This window comes from Canis lupus, chromosome 8 (genome assembly GCF_011100685.1).
Source record: "Canis lupus familiaris isolate Mischka breed German Shepherd chromosome 8, alternate assembly UU_Cfam_GSD_1.0, whole genome shotgun sequence".
Taxonomy (NCBI): Eukaryota; Metazoa; Chordata; class Mammalia; order Carnivora; family Canidae; genus Canis; species Canis lupus.
Window position 1 is genome coordinate 71485451 of NC_049229.1, and position 12610 is coordinate 71498060.

The window sequence follows — 12610 nt, forward strand, 5'->3', positions numbered from 1 at the left end:
CCAGGTCCCAGGATCATGACCTGAGCCCAAAGCAGACACTTAACCTATTGAGCCACTCAGGCGCCCCTAAAAGAATCTTTATATGTTAAAGCAGGTTTACAGAATCCTATGGCGGGTGGGGGCAGGGCTAAGGTTGCCTTTTACCCCAGCAAAGTATTAACATGGAGGCAGGTGAGTCCCTAAAGAAAGGTCTCTCTGTCTGTTTCAGGGACTTGCCAAGGGCCTGCAGGTGGTAGGGAAGTTTAATAACTTCTCTCCTGCCTCAGCTTCCTACATCATTGCCTCCCTCGGGGGCCCCTTGGAGCCCCGTCTCTGCAGAAGCCAGAATGATGCTGAGATCACATCTCTCACATCCTAAATTCCCACGAAGCCAGTAAAATCGAGCAACATGCCCACCACGAAATTGTAAAATTCTCCTTATTCGTGATGGTGCCCACTTTCCCTTTCAGAATCCTCACCTGCGTCTGTCCCCACCTGCACCCGGGGGCCGCGGGTCCAGGGAGGTCGGGAGGGCATGTGTGGGGGCGAAATGTAAGGTGACCCCAGAACCCAGGGTCAGTCTGCTCAACCTGCAGCAAGAGGCTCTTCATGTCGTGGTCCTGAGTCCTGAGGACAGAGGCGACAGCAAGATCCCTTCTGTCTCCTGGAATCCTAGAGAAACGCGGTGGGGGGCCCAGCCCCGGGACAGATGCTCCCATCCTTACCCCGTCCGTCCGTGCCCCAGGTGGAAGAGCTCACTGCGGGTGGAGCCCCCAGAGGCCAGGAAGGGACAGGCGGTGGCCTCCCAGGCAGCAGCAGTGAGTGGCCAGGCCTGCAGTATCCACTCCCAGCCCGTGGACGCCACCCCGGAAGCCCGCGGCCTCTCCTCCTCCTCTGGCAGGTTCCATCAGCCTGGACACTGTCACCAGGGCAAGGGAGAGGACGCGGGGGAAGGGGTGGGTGTGGAGGGGGGACCCCACTCAGGTAATGAGGACAGAGGGAGGGGGTTAGAGGGGGGGACCCGACCCAGGAGATGGGGTGGAGGGGGTTGGAGGGGGGACCCCGACCCAGGAGATGAGGATGGAGGGAGGGGGTTGGAGGGGGGCCCCGACCCAGGAGATGAGGATGGAGGGAGGGGGTTGGAGGGGGGCCCCCGACCCAGGAGATGAGGACGGGGGAGGGGTGTGGAGGGGGGACCCCGACCCAGGAGATGAGGATGGAGGGAGGGGGTTGGAGGGGGTCCCCGACCCAGGAGATGAGGACGGAGGGAGGGGTGTGGAGGGGGGACCGCGACCCAGGAGATGAGGATGGAGGGAGGGGGTGGGAGGGGGTTGGAGGGGGGACCCCGACCCAGGAGATGAGGATGGAGGGAGGGGGTGGGAGGGGGTTGGAGGGGGGACCCCGACCCAGGAGATGAGGACGGGGGAGGGGGTTGGAGGGGGGACCCCGACCCAGAAGATGAGGATGGAGGGAGGAGGTGGGAGGGGGTTGGAGGGGGGACCCCGACCCAGGAGATGAGGAAGGAGGGAGGGGGTTGGAGGGGGGACCCCGACCCAGGAGATGAGGACGGAGGGAGGGGGCTGGAGGGGGGACCCCGACCCAGGAGATGAGGACGGAGGGAGGGGGTTGGAGGGGGACCCTACTGAGAGGCAAGCGCCGAGCTCAGCGCCCCCCGCAGGGTCAGGCCGGCCCCGCTCTAAGCAGTCCCCGCGCGGCACGTCCAGACCCAGACCCGGGAGCAGAGCCCGCCGAGCCCCCGCCCCCGAGGGCGCCTCCGTCCGGCTCCGCGGCCCCGCCGGGCTCGGGGAGGCGAGGGCTGGGCCCGGGGCGGCGCCGCAGGCCCGGAGGCCCCGCAGACGGCGGCGGAACCCGGCGAGAGGACCGGGCCCCGGGTCGCCAGGGTCGCGGGGACCTGCGCGGGGGGCTCGTGCTCGGGCGGTCCCGGCGGCAGCCTCGCTCCGAGAGCCGCGGCCGCCTGTCGCCACCTGGTGGCCGGCGCTGGAAGTGTCCGCTGGCGGTCGGCGCTTTGCCCCGGGGGGCACCTCGGCGCAGGTGAGGCCCAGCGCGGGACTGAGGCCTTCCCCTCGGAAAACAGGGGACAGCCCGATCAACGCGGAATTTTTTGTTTAAGATTTTATTTATTCATTCATAAGAGACACAGAGAGAGGCAGAGACGCAGGCAGCGGGAGAGGCAGGCTCCCCTGTCTGAGAACTGCTGGAGGCCGCAGAAGGCCTGGGTGAGCTGGGGGAGCCAGCTCTGGCGGGTCCTGCTCTGCCAGGCCACAGCAGTGGTCCCAGGGCCAGGGTCGGTGACAGCACCTCGCATCCAGAGTCCCAGACCGCAGCAGCCAGCCTTTACATGCCCGGCTCCCACCAGGGTTCTAGGGAAGCCGGGTGGCCAAGTCTGGAGCAATCTGCTTTACAGACTCCCAGAATGTCTCCAAGATTCACAGAAGCTTTCTAAGCTGAAACATCTCCACCGTATTTTGAGGCCTACAGGAGGGACAAACTCAACCCGGGTTTAGCCACCAAAGCCCTGCATCCCAGGCAAAGGGGGCAGGTGATCACTGTGGGGCCTACTCGCCTGCCTTAGTTCGGGCTGCCATAATGAACACCCCAGCCTGGGGGGCTGCTCAGCAACAGTTCTGGAGGCTGGGAGTCTGCGATCAGGGCACCAGCAGAGGTGGTGTCTGCTAAGGCTGCTTCCTGATTCACAGTCAGCCGTCATTTCTGTGTCCTCACGTGGAGGAAGAGTTTGGGGGCTCTCTGGAGCCAGTCATGGGGCTCCACCTGTACAACCTAATCACCCCAAACACTCCCCCCCAATACCTCACCCTGGGGGTGAGGTTGCAACATAGGAATTATAACCAAGGGAGACTTAGCCCAAGCAATTCTTCTAGCCTTTGCCTGATCATTCCAGGGAATTGCTGGAAAGGTCCCTACTTTAGGGAGGGGAACCACACCCCCCACACCCCCTAACATGCACACACAATCAATGTTAAGGAGAGCTGCTCAGACTTTTGACTGTGACCCATAGTCCTGAACACATTTCCATCACTGCCCCCGTGCACGCTCGGTGTCAACACTGATCACTGGAATCTGCAAGCGGGGAGGACTTTGAGCTCAAATGAGCAGACTCCCTCACCAGGGCCAAGGGCACAGGTCTGGCAGTCCCTCAGCCCGCAGCCTTACTGGGTGAAAGGTGTGGGTGCAGCCTCCTCTCCACCAAAGTCTGTGGGGAAATGTGGAAACAGAGGCTCCTGGTCCAGCCCTGTTCCTTGGTCAGGAAGAGACAGGCATTGGAGAAGCTTCTGCCTGGGATGAGGGATCTCGGGACATGAGCCCTACCTAGAATGTCAAGTCTGGCCTTGGGCGAGTGGATTCTCCCCAGGCCCACTCTTGTGTCCTCTGCAGAGTGATACCAGGATTCAGTGATTTTACTCAAGATCACTGCTACCTTCACTTATTCCATAGATGTCCATTAAGTTACCCAAATAGTCCAGACACCGAGCCCCATGGGCTGCATTTTTTTTTAAAGGTTGTATTTATTTATTCATGAGAGACACAGAGAGGCAGAGACACAGGCAGAGGGAGAAGCAGGCTCCCTGCAGGGAGCCCGACGTGTGACTGGATCCTGGGTCTCCAGGATCACACCCTGGGCTGAAGGTGGCACTAAACCACTGAGCCACCTGGGCTGCCCATGCATTTGTTTTCTGGCACTGACAGGAAGTACCACGGACCAGGCAGTTTCAACAACAGAAATAAATATTAGCTCTGGAGACCAAAAATCCAAGATCCAGATGTCAGCAGGACTGGTTTCTCTGGGGGCCTCTCTCCCTGGCTGGTTAAGGCCATCTTCTCCCCGTGTCCTCACGTGGTCACATGTGTGTGTGTATGTGTGTGTGTGTGTGTGTCCTGACCTCCTCTTCTTATAAGGACACCAGTCCTATTGGATCAGGGCCCACCCTAAAATGACCTCTTCTTAACTTGACCACATCTGTCCAGACCTATCTCCAAATATTGTCACATTCCCAGGTGCTGGGGGTTAGGATTTCAGCTTGTAGATTTGGGGGAAGGGAGAATGGATACAATTCAGCCCAGGATCTGCGGTGTCTCGACACCTGGTAGATGTGAACACAGCGCAGCCCAGAGAAGAGCCCAAACCTGGGCCGGAGCCATGGCTGGGGCCCAGAGAAGGCCCAGGTCCTCCCCTCACCCGGGACCGACGTGGAGAAACGCCAGCCAGGCTCAAACGAGTCGTCCATGTGGGTCTCTGTGTGTGTTTGGGATGGGGCAGAGGTTGGCCCCAATGCTGCATGTGACAGGTAAGTCACCTGTGCTACCCGTCCCTGCCATCTCCACCCCTCCCCACCCACCGGGAGGCCTTTCTAGAAGCAGTGCCGCATGGTGCATGGCGGCTTCAGCACCACCCAGAGAGTAAAAATAACAGTGTGGCCCAGAGCAGATGTCACAAGGAGGAGCTCACGGCCAGTGCCTTCCCCTCCCACCTGCTCTAGCCCCCGAGAAGTCACCCCCTGTCTGGGATGCCAGCTTCAGTCAGCAAATACTATTCTTATAAACAGCTGGCCCAGATTCTCAGCTTGAGTTAGGACGCCTCCCAAGCAGTCAAGGGTGTTCAGGGATGAATTTCAACACTGCTTAAGAGCAGGACAACTCGCAAGCAAACTCAGGCTGCTTCCTCCAGCGGGGACAACAGGGCCAGCACCACCCAGGGGCCCAGGTGCCAGCCACGACCCGGGCAGGCTTCCTGTGCCTGGACCACTCTCCCCAGACTCGATGCTGACTCACGGAACCACTGCAGCAAGATCTTGGTTTTATACTTTAATTAACCTACATTCTTTCCTAGATCTTGTGACCTGATTTTCCATCTTCTCTCTGCTGGGACCTACACAGCACCAAAAGAATCACCTTCTCTTTAACCCCAACACCCATCAAATAGGGGCCTGACCTCCAAAGCAAAGGACATAGGCACAGAAGAAGGGAGGAGCCTGTGACAAAGACATGGGTCAGGGCCACTTGATCTTGCATGTGTAGTCACAGGGGACCAGGGAGGGGGAAGAGAAAGATCCAGGCCGGTCATGCCCAGAAGGATGTGGTGGCCTTGAGGATGCAGACCCCCCCAGCTCCAGGGAAGGAAACTGGCCCCAAGGGTCCAGCTGCTGAGCTCTGAAATCCAAGCTTCCTATGGCTGCTCCCCACCATGACCCAGTGCAGCAAGGATGTTCCTAGAAGACAGAGTCTGATGGCTGTGCCCGATATTGCTGAGGCTGCAGGCCCTCAACCATGCTGCCAGCTTCCCTCCTTCACTCAGAGTCTCACGTGCATGGCTGTCCCTGGCTCCCCCCGGATCTGCACCTGCCTCCCACCTTCCCTCCCACAGAGATTTCCTTCCTGAAAACCTTTAGTCCCGCTGCTTCTCAGAGGACCGGGGTTAACAGGAGACCTGCTCTCATGCTCCCACTCCCTCCACTGCTGCCCCGGCCTGGCCTCCCTGCCTCCACACACATCCTCATGCAGCATTCAGCCTCTGCCCCCACCCCAGGGCCTGGCCCTGCTCCCCTCTGACCAGAGATCCTCTATGCCCCCCGTCTTTCATTCCACTATAGGCAGACTGGCATCCACCACTTTGCAGTGCTGTTCCTTCCACTGCAAGCTCTTCCCCGACTTGCACGTGGCTGACACCTCCTCCTTCTTCAGGTCTTTACTTCTCCTTCCTGGTGAGATGGGCCCTAAACTCCCCTCCCCTGTTCTGTGTTCTTCCACAGCAAAGAGCACCTTGCAACCGAGGGAATAATTGCTGATTTATCACACTGCATCATTCATCCTGCCTCCCAACTAGAAGGAGGGGTGTTTGTTTGCTTTTGCTCACTAGAGAAGCCCCAAGCCCCAGGAAAGGTGCCTGTCCTCAACAAGGAGATGAACAGATGGAAGAAAGGCTGAGAGACTCTCAACTTTCACTGGTAGGGATTTCAAAAGAGGAAAAAAGACGAGAGAGGAAGAAACTATAAAACTTTCCAGAGTGGAAGAGAGACCTAAGTCCTCACCATGAAAGAGGATGCCAAGTCCCGAGAAGGACAAAACAAAATTAAAACAAATTTTATCTGGAAGATAAAGAACTCCTGAAATTCAGAAAACAAACACCACAATTTCAAAACAGTTAATGGATTTAAGGAGATACTTCATCAAAGAAAATATACAAATGGCACACAAGCACATGAAAAGATGCTTGACATCATCAGCCATTAAGGAAATGAAAAGTTTAATCCACGATGAGATACCATCACACCCTTACCAGAAGGGTCAATATTAAAGGGACGGACGACACCAAGTGTTGACAAGGATGCGGAGGAACTAGAATGCTCAGATGTTGCTCATGAGAATGGTAAATGGTAAAAAAAAATAAATAAATAAATAAAAAAGAAAAAAAAGAATGTTAAATGGTTCAGCCTCTTTGGAAAACAAGTTGAGAGTTCCTTTAAAGGCCAAGCACACACCTACCATGCGATCCAGCCATTCCACGTGTAGGTTATTACCGAGAGAAAAGGAAACGTGTGTCTGGACAAAGATTCATGCGTTTTTACTCGCAGCAGCTTTATGTGTGATGACCAAAAACTATGAACGACCCAAATGTCCATCCACAGGTGCCTGGATAAACAAACGGCGGTCTGTCTATGCAACAGGTACGACTCAGCCATCCAAGGAATGAACCAGGAATGCACACAAGCGACACGACTGAATCAGTAATTATCCTCAGTCAGCCAAGAGCAGTCAGATAAAACCCTGGAAAATACAAACTAACTTTTAGTGACAGAAGGCAGACCAGTGGTGGCGTGGGAAGGGGTAAGGAGGAGGACACGTGGGAGGGGTCACAGAGGGCACGGGAAGCTTTTGCAAGGATGAAGCTTTTCACTGCGCCGATGGATCGAGGTGATGGCTTCACAGGCCCACGCAGACGCCAACACTCAACAAAGTGTGGGCTTTAAATACGTGCCCTCTGTTGTATGTTGGTTACACCCCAATAAAGCTACTTTTTAAAAAATGCAAAATCTGATTCGGTAGGTGCAAGCTGAGGTCTGAAATTCTACAGTTCCACGCACGGAGCAGCGAGTGTTGGCCAGCGCATCTGACCCAGAGGAAGAGGCTTAGTGAACTGTTAGAAGGTCCTGGGTGCTCTTGACCAGATTGGGTGGTGGGCTGGGCCTCAGGCAGAAAGCAGCAGGACTGTGGGAGAAGGAAAAAGGAAGAGGAGCTGGGGGGGGCTTTGTGCCAGCTTCTCCTTGCACGGCCACGAGGCCCACGGGGCCTGGCTGGGTCACTCCGGCGGCTGGTCCAGGAGCTTCAGGAGTGAGACCAGGGGCCCGCAGAAGCCTTGAGCTCGAGAGGCCCTGAGAAAAACTGAGGAAGCCCAGCAAGCCCCCAGCAGTCCTTCTGCAGCCTCCCCCCCACCCCCACAGAAGCCCAGTGGCTGGGGACTACAGTCAGGCGGGTCTGCTGCAGGCGCTGCTCCTTCCTGGGGACAAGGGTCACGCCCTGAAGCTTCGCCTTGTTCCAAGTGTCCTTACACCCTGGTCTCTCCACCCAAGGCTCATCCACCCACGCTCAAGCCCACTGGCCACCCCACTCATGCAACGCCCTACAGAGTAGCTGATACCCCCGGGGAAAACTGAGCACAAAAAATATATATCAGTAAAATCCAGACACTTGCATATAAAACTGCTCCAAAAGGAAACCCACAGCCTGTTGCAGATTCTACCAGAAACAGAAGATTGGAAAAGATGGACCAAGGGTTTGGAATTAGTTACTGAACACAGCAAACAAGACAATGGGAGGGAGCAGCAGCACAAAATAATAGGAAAACATTTCTTAAAAGAGCCAAGCAGGAACATTAAGGTATGAAAAGCAGAGTGGGTTAAGACCATGGTAAATGGGGGCGCCTGGGTGGCTGGCTCAGTTGGTGAAGCAGTTGCCTTCTCCTTGGGCCCTGATCCTGGGGTCCTAGGGTTGAGCCCCGAGTCCGGCTCCCTGCTCAGAAGGGGAATCTACTTCTCCCTCTCCTTCTGCTGATCCTCCCCCTTGTGCTCTCTCTCTCTCTCTCTCTCCAACAAATAAATAAAATCTTAAAAAAAAAAAAAAAGAACACAGTGAATGGAACGAAGAGCAGACTGGTAAGGTGAGGAGCAAAGTAGCAGCAGGGAAGGCCGGGTAGGCCGAGCGCCCCAGGAGGGAAGTGGAACCGGGGGAGATCCCAAAGGAGGCAGAGACAGCTACTTGAAAAAGTAATGGAGATAGATCTCCCAGACTTAGAACAATAAAAGACCTGAGAGCAGCAAAGAGAAGACCTCACGGAGCAGCAAAGAGAAGACCCACACCCACAGAACGTCTAGGATAAAGAGAACATCTAAATAGCCAAGACTATTTAGAGAAATGTGGACAAAGAACCATCTGGAGCCGTGTGGAAGTAAAAGGCATGTGTTACGGATACAAGAGGAGTCAAGGTGTCGGGGAGACCAAAGGATATGAGCAGCTGCTCTGTCCTCCGCTTTTAGGGCAGCACACAGACGTCACTTCAAAAGAGAGGAAGGATTACAAAGAAATACAGGAAATGTGGAGAAAACTGATCTAACGGGTTAAAATGGTAGAAACCGGTCCAACTAGATCAGTAGCTAAAATGGACTAAACCTGTCAGTCAAAAGGACAAAGGGACATTTTTTCTTAAAAAAAAAAAAAAAAAAGACTGGCTTAAGAAAAAAAAAATCAAGATAAATATTGTTCCCTGAAGATACCCCTAAACCCAAGGACATGCAAAGACTGGAAATGGAGGCAGACATGCCAGGGGGATGTGACCCAGCAGGGACCTCAACTTCAAGACCAAGTTCTCTTAGGGACAGAGATGGTCATAAAATAATGAGAAATGGTTCAGGTCACCGGGACCATGATGTCATTGTAAACACCCTTGCACCTGGCAGTGGCCCCCAAGACTTGCGAAGCTAAGGTAGAGAAACAACACCAAAGTCGCCGGCAGCTGGGAGACCTGGATCCCCGAGGGCCATATACTCAGAGGGGGCTCTGCGCGCACGGGCCCCAAGAAACCCCACGGGGTACCGCCACGTGCCTCTGTCCTCCACCCACCTACAAGGTGCTGGGCAGCTCCCGCAGACTCCAGAGGCCCCAAGAACCCCTGGGGAAGATAGCTGCGTTAGCTGAGGTCTCCCAGGGTGCACCCCTTGCCCACCCTTGGGGAATGCGCGCTGGGGGCGCAGCCTGGCAGCCCTGCTCCCCAGGCCTCGGGTAGGTGCTTCTCCTGCTCCCACGCCACTGCCCGATAGAGGTTCATTTCCTCCTGCACAGGCCTGGGTGGGGGGGTCCTCCGCTGCTCCCCTGGGGCCACCACTCCACTCAGAGCCCTGGCAAGCTCATTGCACCCCGGGGGTCAGCCACCCCTCTTCATGGCAGCTACCCGTTTGCACGGCCTGGGGGCACACCCACAGTCACACAGCAGGCAGGACACACCACTTCCTCCACCAGGAGCCCATGGCCCCCCTGTTTCCTCATTCTGGGCCTTCCGGGGCGCTCCTCCTCTTCCTGGAGAGCCCAGGCTGCTCCTCCTGCCACTTCTTGCTGAGAATTTAGAGATTTGCGTTGCGGGTCACTTTCCTGAGCCCAAGCCAGCTCCCTGGGCTCGCCCTTGCACTCACTCGTCGTGCTCACGCTGGCCTTTCTCATGTTCATCTGTACCCACTGCTGACCTGACCACCCCACCCCACATCTGTCTAGCTCATTATTGTGCCCCGGGTGCCCCGCACAGGACTTGCACAGAGGAGGTGGCCAGTATTGATTGATCAACCAAACACCATGGCTACAACAGAGCGTGAACTCTCTAGCGGGTGCAGCACCCCTCAAGTGCCATCCTTCCCAGGGCCCTCTCCGACACCTGCCTGCAGGGGGCCTGGGCTACTGACACCTCCACCTCTACACCTTTGCTTCCCAAGGCCCCTCCTCCTCTCTCCTCCTTCATCCCTCCTCCCTTGTCCGTTGTCTCTCATCCCTCCCCCTTCTTCTTTCTTCCCTCCTTCCTCCTCCCTCCTCCCTTGTCCCTTCTCCTCCACACTCAGCCCTCCTCCCTCCTCCTCCTCTCTCCTGGCCAGGCAAGGCCATCGTTGCACTGGGCCTGCCTTACTGCCCACCGCAGCCCATAGTGCACATCACTTCTCTGAATGCAACGTCCCCGATCGTGATTTACCAGTTGTCATGCTGCATCACAGACTGTTGCTTTTCTTGGAGGCACTGCATGTGCGTGGGAGGCCAAGTCAGTGCCCATGTAGGATATCCTTGAAGATTAGCGACATCTTCCCTCAATCTCATGCTTTTCGGGCCCAGGCCTGCCCAAACCTCTTCCCTGAGGGGACAAGCAGCTGGTAGCGATTTCGGGGGGGCTGTGTGAGTAGGAAGTTTTACCATGGTGCCATCCCCTAATGCAATGGGGTCTACCAGCCAAAATGATGTCACCAGTCACTTTGTGTTCCATGGGTTTAGGAGAGAAAGTAGCCGAGGGTGGTGCCTGCCTCCTGGAGCTACCCTGACCCCTGTGCTGGGACCACCAAGGTCCCAGGGATGGGACCCATTTCCAGCTGGGTGGGAGAGGAGCCATGTCCTCCCGCCATACCCCTGGCTCTCCCTTCAACTCCCCCCCCCATACCCTCAGCCCCCCTCGGATTTCCTCACTGCGCCACAACCCGACATGCCCCTCATCTCTACAATGGCCAAGCAGAGTCTCGCAACCACTTGTCACCGCAAGCCAGCTAGGGAGGACCCCGCGGGACAGCCGGTGCCCGTGCAGGTGTGGCACAGGGCAGGACTGCAGTCGCTCTGTTCTGCTGCATCTCGCTTTTTTTTAAATGCTCTTCTGCGTGGTATGTACACTGAGAGTGAAGCTCAGAGTAAACCACGGCCTCTGGGTAGTGGTGACAAGTCGATGCCGCCTCACCAATGGTCACAAGTGTCCCACCATGATCGGAGGTCCCAGTGGCAGAGCCGTGCGTGTGCGGGGACGGGGGGGGGGAGGCACGTGAGAAATCTTTCTGCCCAATTTTACTGTGAACCTAAACCTGCCCTCAAAAGATAAAAAATAAAAAATAAATTAAGATTTTATTTATTCGTGACACAGAGAAAGGCAGAGGCACAAGCAGAGGGAGAAGCAGGCCCCATGCAGGAGCCCAATGGGGGACTCGATCTCAGGACCCCAGGATCACGCTCTGAGTGATCAGGCACTCAACCCCTGAGCCACCCAGGCGTCCCTAAAAAGTAAAAATTAAGCAAGTGCTCTCTGACGGCCGCCTGCAGGGTGGACAACACTCCTTGGAGACGTGATCTCCATCGTTCTTTCCACCCACCCTCATTCCCCCATCCTGCTGTACATTGTACCTGGTAATTTAGGTAAACTGTGTGCCCCTCCCCAGGGTGACAAACTGTTCCAGTTTGCCCAGGACTGAGAGGTTTCCCAGGACGAGGGATTTTTATCGCTAACGCCAGGAGGTTCTAAGCAAACTGGGCCCACGGAGTCACCCAAACATCCCCTCAGGGCCGGCGCTTGTTAGGAACGTGGCTCTGACTTCCCACACATGAGAGCTTTGCTCAGAACCTGCTGCCTGGGGGCAGCCCGGGTGGCTCAGCGGTTTAGCGCCGCCTCCGGCCCAGGGCATGATCCTGGAGACCTGGGATCGAGTCCCACATTGGGCTCCCTGCATGGAGCCTGCTTCTCTCTCTGCCTCTCTCTCTCTCTCTCTCTCTCTCTCTGTCTGTCTCTCATGAATAAATAAAATATTTATAAATAAATAAATTCTCACAGCACATGTTAATAACCTGAGAGCCATAGATAGAAAAATCCATCTTTCTCAAAACGTATTATATATCTTAGAAGGCCAGATGTTATATATCTTATAAGATATTATATATCTTGGAAGGCAGAATCAGTGATATGAAAATGTCCACAATAAACTCCTTTGGCATTTTAATCCAAAGAACCAAATGCAAATGACTGCAATTTTTAAAAGGCTGGTAGACTCATAGTATGCATATCAAAATTTCTGGTGACCACTAAGTGTTGGATTTTGTTGGAAAGTGTCCGCTTTTACCAAAATAGAAAAATACTAGGCACTGACTTGATTTGTGCAGTAAGATGAAATTAAACAAATTTATCTATGTTAAAAAAAAAGGTTTAAATTCAAACTTGGAATGATGCACTATCTGGGATAGGAAAAAAAAACAACAAAACACATTTCTAGCCAGCAGTGAGGAATACAAGAGCCCTGAAATTGTTGTCTAAGATCTAGATTACAGACCAATTCTTGTTTTTTGTTTTTGTTTTTGTTTTTGTTTTACAGACCAATTCTTTGTGAAGCAGTCCATATCTTCATCTCGGATTCTTCTGAAAAGTAGAGGTGGGGACCTCTACCTCCCCCCACCCAAGAGTCTCTCACTCAAAAGCAGAAACTGCAAACTGGTGGCCCACAGGCCAGACACAACCCCTTTGTGTTTTGTTGGCCTGTGTGGAGATTTGGTTTTGTGTCCTTAGCTGAATGTGGATGCCTTCCTGTCATATTCCCCCGTCCCT